The sequence below is a fragment of the Pteropus vampyrus genome, unplaced genomic scaffold, assembly GCF_000151845.1.
Source record: "Pteropus vampyrus isolate Shadow unplaced genomic scaffold, Pvam_2.0 Scaffold142, whole genome shotgun sequence".
NCBI lineage: Eukaryota > Metazoa > Chordata > Mammalia > Chiroptera > Pteropodidae > Pteropus > Pteropus vampyrus.
Window position 1 is genome coordinate 2689642 of NW_011888923.1, and position 7917 is coordinate 2697558.

Sequence of the window (7917 nt, forward strand, 5' to 3'; positions counted from 1 at the left end):
GAGATAAACTGCTCGCAGGGCTCCCGCACCAGCGGCTCCTGTGCCGCCCGGTCTAATCGAATCTGCTCGTCTGAATCGTACGCGGCCCCCCAATTCCCCTTGCTCAGCACGTCGCCTCTCGCTGGCCGTCCCCAGTCCCTGCCTCCCTCCCCTCGGCTCCCCATCCATTTGTCCTTCCCAAGCCACTTCCTCACGGCAGCCGCGAGAGCAGCCGCGGTCGGGTCTCCCCATTTTTCAGAGAAGGTCTTGCATTTGGAACGGAAGTTATGGTGTCGGCAATGGACTTGGACATTGGTGTCCTTGCTGGATTGTAGGGGTCTCGATGCTTCTGGACGCCCCGCCTGCGGGCTCGAGTCTGTTTTGAGGACAGTTCTGGGGCAGTTCTCGTCTGTCCCCTCCCCCGCCCCCTTCTCTCTGACGAGGACAGCTATGCATCAGTCAGATGAGATGCCGCAGTGTCCACACTCAGGCGCCGAGGGGGCCGCCCCATCTCGGCCCAGCCCACGGCAGAGCGGACCCCCGACATGCGGACACCTCAGAACAAGCTCCGAGTGGCACACCGAGAACCCGCTTCCTTATCAAAGCAGTTTGCTCTTACGGCCAGTTTGAGATTAAAATGGTAATTATGTTGCAAATGACTGTAGCTGTCTTTCATAAACGTGCATGCGGTGCTTGAAACGTGACCGGCGGTGTCCGGCAGCATAATGGGCTTAATAAACGGTATCTTCAGTGTATTGTCAGGGAACAGAGACTATTAGTCTTGGCCGTGACAATACCGTAATTTCAGCGAGCTACTTCCCGTTCTTCTCTGCAGTGTGCTGTTTTTTTCAATAGCATGTGCTCATCATTTTTTTCTCAATAGGACTTTTTTTTCTTTAGCATAACTTGCAGATTGTTAATCTGGTTTTGTTATCTCTCATTTTCCCCCCTTAAAAGTTTTGCTTTTCCTGTTGCTGCTCTTCAGAGCTGTGGGTGTGGGGACATAACCAGTTTTGCCGGAGCGGGGAGGGGTACGCGGGGGCCTGGCGTTAACGTAGGGGTCTGGTCACCAATTTCAGTGTGTGGGGGCTTGAGGCGTTCCCCACAAGGCCAAGCTATTCTCAGACACCAGCCACGGGTCCTGCAATTCAACTCGGTTCTGGCACTCTCTACCCAGAGATGGCATCAGACCCCACAGGTTGAAGGCATAACACCGCTCCTCTTCAGAAGCCTGTCACAAGTCCAGGTTGTCACCAGTGCCTCTGACCAAACCGGCTGTAAATCGGAGGTCCCCACCACCCGCTCCTTGGGTTTGATTAATTTGCCAGAGTGTCTCACAGAATTCAGGAGACCTGTTTACTCGCAGGTGATCGGTTTATTACAAAAGACGAAAGAATAGGAACCAACAGCCTGATGAGGAGAGACACAGGGCGAGGTCTTGAGGAGAAGAGCTTCTGTCCCTGAGGAGTTCCGGGCCCGGCAGGGCGGCAGGTGGAAGGTTCTGGTTCCCCAGCCCAGCATCTGTCCCAACCCCGCAGCTTCGTTACATAGTACGATTAAATCATCGGCAGCTGGTGATCGACTTAACCTCCAGCCTCTCTCCCACCCCGGAAATCAGGGCATGGGACTCGAAAGTTCCAAGACCGGTTCCTCTGGCAACCAGCCCCTTACTGTAGGCGTTTCGTAGGGTGACCTGATTAAGGCGGACTTGGGTGTGGCGGAAAGAGGCTTGTTACTGACAGCACAACGCACAGTTCACCTTCATGGCTCAGAAGGCGTTTGAGGGCCTGAGGACAGGAGACCAACGTTATGACAAAAGATGCTCCTATTACTTTTCTCACTCAGATCCCAGGGGTCTGAGGAGCTTTGAGCTAGGAACAGTGGATGAAGACCAACACATATAAGAAATATATTTTGGTCATCTGAAGGACCAAATATACAGTCTTATGAATCGCGATATCGCAGTGATTGTCCTACAGTTGCTGGCGTGTCTTGAGTTGGCACTGGGGTGACAGCACCCTGAGCCACAGGGCTGCATGGGCAAGACGGAGGATGTGTCTTCCCCTGTACAGACTGAGAACATCAGGCGTCAAATTTGGTTTTAGTGACCTGTTTTGCTTCGTGCCAAGTCAAAAATTCCTTCCCAGCAAAAGGTTGGGAGGCGCAGGCGGCTAACGGGCCAGGTGGGTCCGTGTCCAGCCTGAAGACCAGGGGAAAGGGGCAGGCCTCCCTGCAGAGGACGGAGCCCGACCCAGGGACCACAGCCTGCCGGCCAGGCCCGAGGAAGGCGGGGCTCCTGGGATTAGGGCTTGGGACTCGCTTGCCAGGCCGACCCGCAGCGCAGCCAGTGCCCCGGGAAACTGATCGGACTTGGAAGGGCCTGGAAGAGCCTGGTGTGGGACCGCCATTCGCAGTGACCTCAATGTGCAGGTGGAAGGTTTCTCCCCAGCTGCGTCTCTCCCGGTCGTCGCCTGGTGAAGGGGACGTGTGAGGATCCCGGGCCCAGCAGACCGAGAGGCTGGTCCCGTGAGGATCGGCTCGGCTCGCCAGCGCCAAGCTGGGATCCTCCCGCCTCCACCTGCACCGACCTGAGGTCCCGTGGTCATCGGGATGCTCCCAGAATTCGGTGTGTGACTATGGACGTGCCACGAGAATACGCCAGATGCAGGATGGGGCAGGAAGAGACAGAAACCGCCAGGAACCCAGCAGAGTCGGGATGAAAATCCTGTGCATGTTCTTCAAAAATGTCACACGTAGAGTGACCACCTGACCCGGCCACCCCGCTTCTGGGCAGGGACTCAGGCTCTCGTACAGCATCCTTCAGGGCAACGCGGTCCTCAATAGCCAGGAGGCAGGGACAACCCCAACATCCACCGTTGGATGAGATGGATGGACGAAGGTGGCCCATCTGTTCGGGAGACTATTAGTTGGCCATAAAGAGGAAGGCACGGAGGAACCTGGAAGATGCTATGCTCACTGAAAGAAAGAGACAGAAAATATTCTACATCCGTGCCATCCTGTCCATGTGAGTCAATCTAGAGAAGGGAACCCGTGGAGGCAGAAGGTTCGGCTGGCGCTCGCCAGGGCCTGAGTGAGGAGGGAGTTGGGAGTGACCACTTAGCGAATGGGTAGGGGGCTTCCTTTCGGGAATACCGCAGATGACTTCGCACGGGTAGCTCTGTGAATGCACAAAATGCCACTGCAGTGTTCCTTTTAAAATGATGCATTGCTAATTCGATATGCTATAACTTTTTCCTCAACACAAAATAAAGAGAAAAGCCTGTGCATTTCAGGCGGAAAGGCGCCTCTTCCTTTCTGAGCTGGCCAGCCCTGGGGCTGGCTCACAGAAACGTAAAACCCGTCAGAGCTGCAAATGCAAAGGCTGGCCAGGTCCTAGTTCTGGAAGCTCACACTGCAAACATAAGCGTTTTGCACGCTTGGGTGTTTGAGCTGACGGTGTCGGGGAGGTGAGCACAGCTGTAATGAGGGGGAAGCGCCTGTCCAGGCGGACAAGACTTTGGTCCTAAAATAAATGTCCAATCAGGTTTTTAATCCCGAGACCCCGTGTGAGGCAGCACAGAGCAGCCGTCTTCATTCAAGATGTGTGACCTTGTTCATTTGGCAAAATAAAAGCTTATTTTGGTCCAGAAGTTGAGGATCTGACCCTCGGGAGGGGAGCGTGAGCAGCAGAGAAGTATCTGGGGTTCTCTTGGGGCCTGGTCCGGCCCGGTGCCGCCTGCGATAACCCTTTCCAGGTGCACAGACCTGCAGTCGGCGTGTTTCGTGTGCTAAATTCCAGATCAGGGAAGTTTTTTCTTGGCGAAAGCTATTAAGTCTGTCAATGCCTTGATGTCTTTCGAGTCCTTTGTGGCCCCAAATCAAATAGAAGCTTTTTACGTCCACGCTTGAAACACCCTGTTTCCCATTTCTTTCACCTAAAGGGTTTCTCCCCTGCGTGACAATCACAAATCACTTCTGAATGGCGCTCCGCCATTCGGCACTTGGGCATCCATTAATGAGGCAGACACATCCGTACCCACTTCCTCGCGGCCGTATTTAAACACTAGACATGTGCCCATAGATATTTCTATGTGCATTTACAGGATTCGCTGGCACCAACGCCGTAGCCCACCTCCATTAATGAAATTATCATCACTAAACGGTTGCCTTGCCACCACCCTGTGACTCATTGCAGTTTCTGCCATTTTCTGTCACAATGACTGGGCAATTACTCAAGCTCAGTAATTCACTGCTCAGCTTCCTGCAAAGGAGGGAGAGTCTTAGATGGAGTTTTTTCTTTTTTTTTTTTTGACAGCTGGAGGAACGTTAATGGATGGCAAGAGACAGCCAGCCCGGAGAAGTAGCAGGCGCCTCTCTATCTATCTGTCCCTACAGCACTTGCGATAAAAGCTTTCTCAACTTTTCTGTCGCTTGAATAGCAATTACTAAAACCCTCTACTTGGGAAAATGCATTAATTAGATGCTTTCTAGAGATGTTTCAGGTTTATCAACACAAATGGCAGTACGAGCTCCTCAGAGGGAACGTGGAGACGCACGGAGCATGCGTCTCCGGTTCAGCCCGAATGCCAGCGTTCTCCGGTTCCGTGCCCTTCCCATGGGATGCTCATGCCATTCCCCTGGGAGGGACTGGGCTGGCCCTGGGCACTGACCCCAAAGACACACCAATGGAGAGGCTGCTGGCTATTCCACAAACTTCGTGCCAACTTCTTCGGTAGAATGGGGGTGAAAATAGCATCCTTTATACCAGAAGGGGGTTTTGAAAGTTAATGCTGATACATGTACGGTTCGTATAAACACGATGCCTAGCAAGTGCTAAGTGCTGCATCCGTGCCAGGTGCTGCTACGGTTACTTCTGTTATTAGAATGTCGGCTACGGGAGAGCGGGGCGTGTGTCTGTGTTTGTCAGGCCCTCGGCAGACGTTCGTCAGTGAACCGAACGTAGTTATTCTTGTCCTTGTCGTTGTGATGATCCTGCTGCTCGAGGTCTGGTGGAGGAGGTAGAGGAGGGGGAATTGTGGGTCATACGAAGGTGGAGGTGCAGGGCTCGGGGGAAGCGAGGTGCCCCGGGCAGGCACCCAGGAGGGTCTGCTTGGGGTGGTGCTTAAGCTGGGGTGGGGAGGACGTTGATGCTGAACCACGTCAGCGCTAGGCGTGCTCATGACACGCTCGGCATGGTTTCGAGGCTTCTCAGGTTGAACTCAACCCTGTCACCTAATCCCCCACCACACGGTTTCATATAAAATTGGAAGGAATAACAGCCGGGGCCTCGAAATGTCCTGGGGACACTTGGTCATGCTGCCCGGACCCTTGCCTCTGAGCAGGCCTCTTGGGGAGGAGGCGGTTCACAGCCTCGGGCCACCCCCAGCCCACCCCTCCACCCGGGGGACCCCTGCCCCGTGGGGTGTCCACGCCTCACGGCACTAAGTGTCCCTATTTCTCCTCACTCCACCCTCTGTGAATTGGGGGTCTGTTTAGAGATGCGACCGCCATGGTTTTGGAACGGGGTTCTGGCTCGAAGGGAGACAGACGCTCTGTTTCAGCCAGGGCGAGAGAGCGATTCATCGAGGCCGCCGGCCCCACGAGTGGGTGAGCGATGACCGTGGGCCAGGTGCTGCCTGTGACGGGCGAGGCGGCAGGGGTCGGCGGCTTCCGTCCGGGGCCCGGAGGCGGCCTGAGCGCGTGTGCCGGGGATAACGCGGGCCGATGGACGTGGCTGAGCATCAGGCGTTAGTACCAGCACAGGCTCTCGGGGTGAGCCCCGCCCCCCTCGGAGACCCGCCCTCGGCTGGGCTCCCGTGCCTTTGGGGCCGTCACCCCCTCTTCCTGCTCGCTGCACAGGCCACTTTGCTGGGGCGTGAGCTGGAGGTAGCTCTGGAGGACACAGCTGTGGGACCCAGTTCTGGCGGGGGCAGAGGGTGGGCGAAGGGGCTGCGTCAGTCGACAGCCTGGCAGGGACGCTGACCTCTCTCCAGGCTACAGTGGGACACGGACCTGTCTGTGCATCCCGAGCAGAGACACTGCTGTGGTGACGGGAGCCACCGTCTGGCCAAGGCCGAGTTCCTGGGCGTTGGAGACAAACGAGGTTGTGTTAGTCTCCTGAGGCTGCTTTACCGAGCCTGGCAGACTGGGCAGAGGTTTGCTGGGTCTCCTGCAGCGGGGAAGAGGGGGCGGCCACGACAGAGCAGGGAAGATCAGGGTAAAATCCTGACAGATAAAGGCGCCGTGACGAAGGGGTGGACGCTGGGCCAGGAGCTGCCGTTTCGAATCCAGGTTTAGTTCCAAGCATCCTGCGTGTCACGTCATCCGTCTGGGTCACGGTCCCTCGGGTGGGAGAAGTCTCTCTCAGATCTGGGGAGCAGAGTGGGAGAGGGGTGTGGGTTGTGGCGTTAGGGGCCTGAGTCCCTGCTTGGCCGCTTACTAGTCCTGGTAAGTTGACAGAGGTTGGGCCGGCCGAGCCCAAACTCATGAGCTCGTGAACGGTGGCTACTTAAAGACTAACTGTGGGGCGGTTTGAGTTTAATCGAGAGGTTCGGCTGCTCCGAGCCTCAGTTTCCTCTTGGATATGATGGAACTAAACGCAGCAGCTGCCGGTAAAGATGCTTGTGGGGACGAGGCAAGACCACTGGGGGTCGGGCGAGCGCCCTGGGTCCCCCGAGGCACTGGCCCCGAGGCTCCCGTGGTCCTTGGAAGCAAAGCACGAAACACGCCTGTCAATATTCCCGGGGCAAAACCCACGGGAAGGAAGCGGGCGCCAGCCGCTCGGATGCCGCTGTGGGCTGTGGTGGGAGCACTGTGAGGCCCCGGGTCCATTCCTTGTCCCCACATCTTGCCTGAAGCAGACCGGGGAGGACGAGTGAACGGTGAGCGCGGAGCAGCATCTACCAGACCCTCGGAGGCCAGGCCGGGAAGGCCCCGCCTGGGACTCTGTTCTCGCTGGAGGGACGGGCCGGAAAGGGCAGCCACTCTGCCCGGCACCAGCGGCCAGCGGATGGATGCTCCCCTGAGCCTCCCAGCCACTCTCCATAGCCTGTTGGCACCTGTCACCCAGGATGCATCCACACCGGGCGGCACCCCGGGAGGCAAGGGGCGGAGGACACGAGAGGGCAGACGTGCGCGGGGCGCACGCCCGCAGCTGGTGCTCAGGCGTCGACGCACTCACTCCTGGAGCGGAGCCCAGAACCCTCCCCATGTTCCCACCCCACCCCCTCCCCGCCCCCAAACCCTGCACAGCTCCACCAGCTCCTCTTAGGAGCCAGGACCATCCGCAGCGCGCCTGTGCTGCTGGCTTTGAAGGGCGCCGGAGGTGGGGTGACGTTTGAAGCCAGGCTGGCCTGCAGACAGAGGTCCTCGGGTGGCGTGGTGGTACCTGCTTCGTGCTGAAGGAAAGCTCGCCGTGCCAGCCAGCAACACGGGCGGGGGGCAAGGAGGCCCGCGCTTCCCCGGCCAGCCAGTCACCACGGAGGAAAGATGGGAGCCGGCGGAGGAGAGCCCAGAGGAGAGCAGGGACGTGGCAGATGGAGCCAGCACCGGCGGTGAGCACCCCGCCTCCATCCGGTGATGGGGCCCTGGGTCCGAGTGGCTGGCGCCCGCTTCCTTCTCGTGCTATTGAATCAAAGCCTGAGCCTGTGCCGGGCAGCCGGCTGCAATGCATGTCCTCATACGCGTGTGTGCTCACACACACGCACACGCACACACACGCACACACACACGCACACGCACGCACACGCACATGTGCCTTGTTGCACACGGAGGTGTTCCCACAATCATCTCATGAGAACATAACTTCATTCTAAGTGAATTTAAATCGGGATCTCGAAGAGCTGGCTGCACCCCCACGCTGGTTGCGACGTTATTCACCACGGCCAGGTAAGTGGCCGTGGACGAAGGGGTCAGGAAGGTGTGGCGTAGACGTGCGCC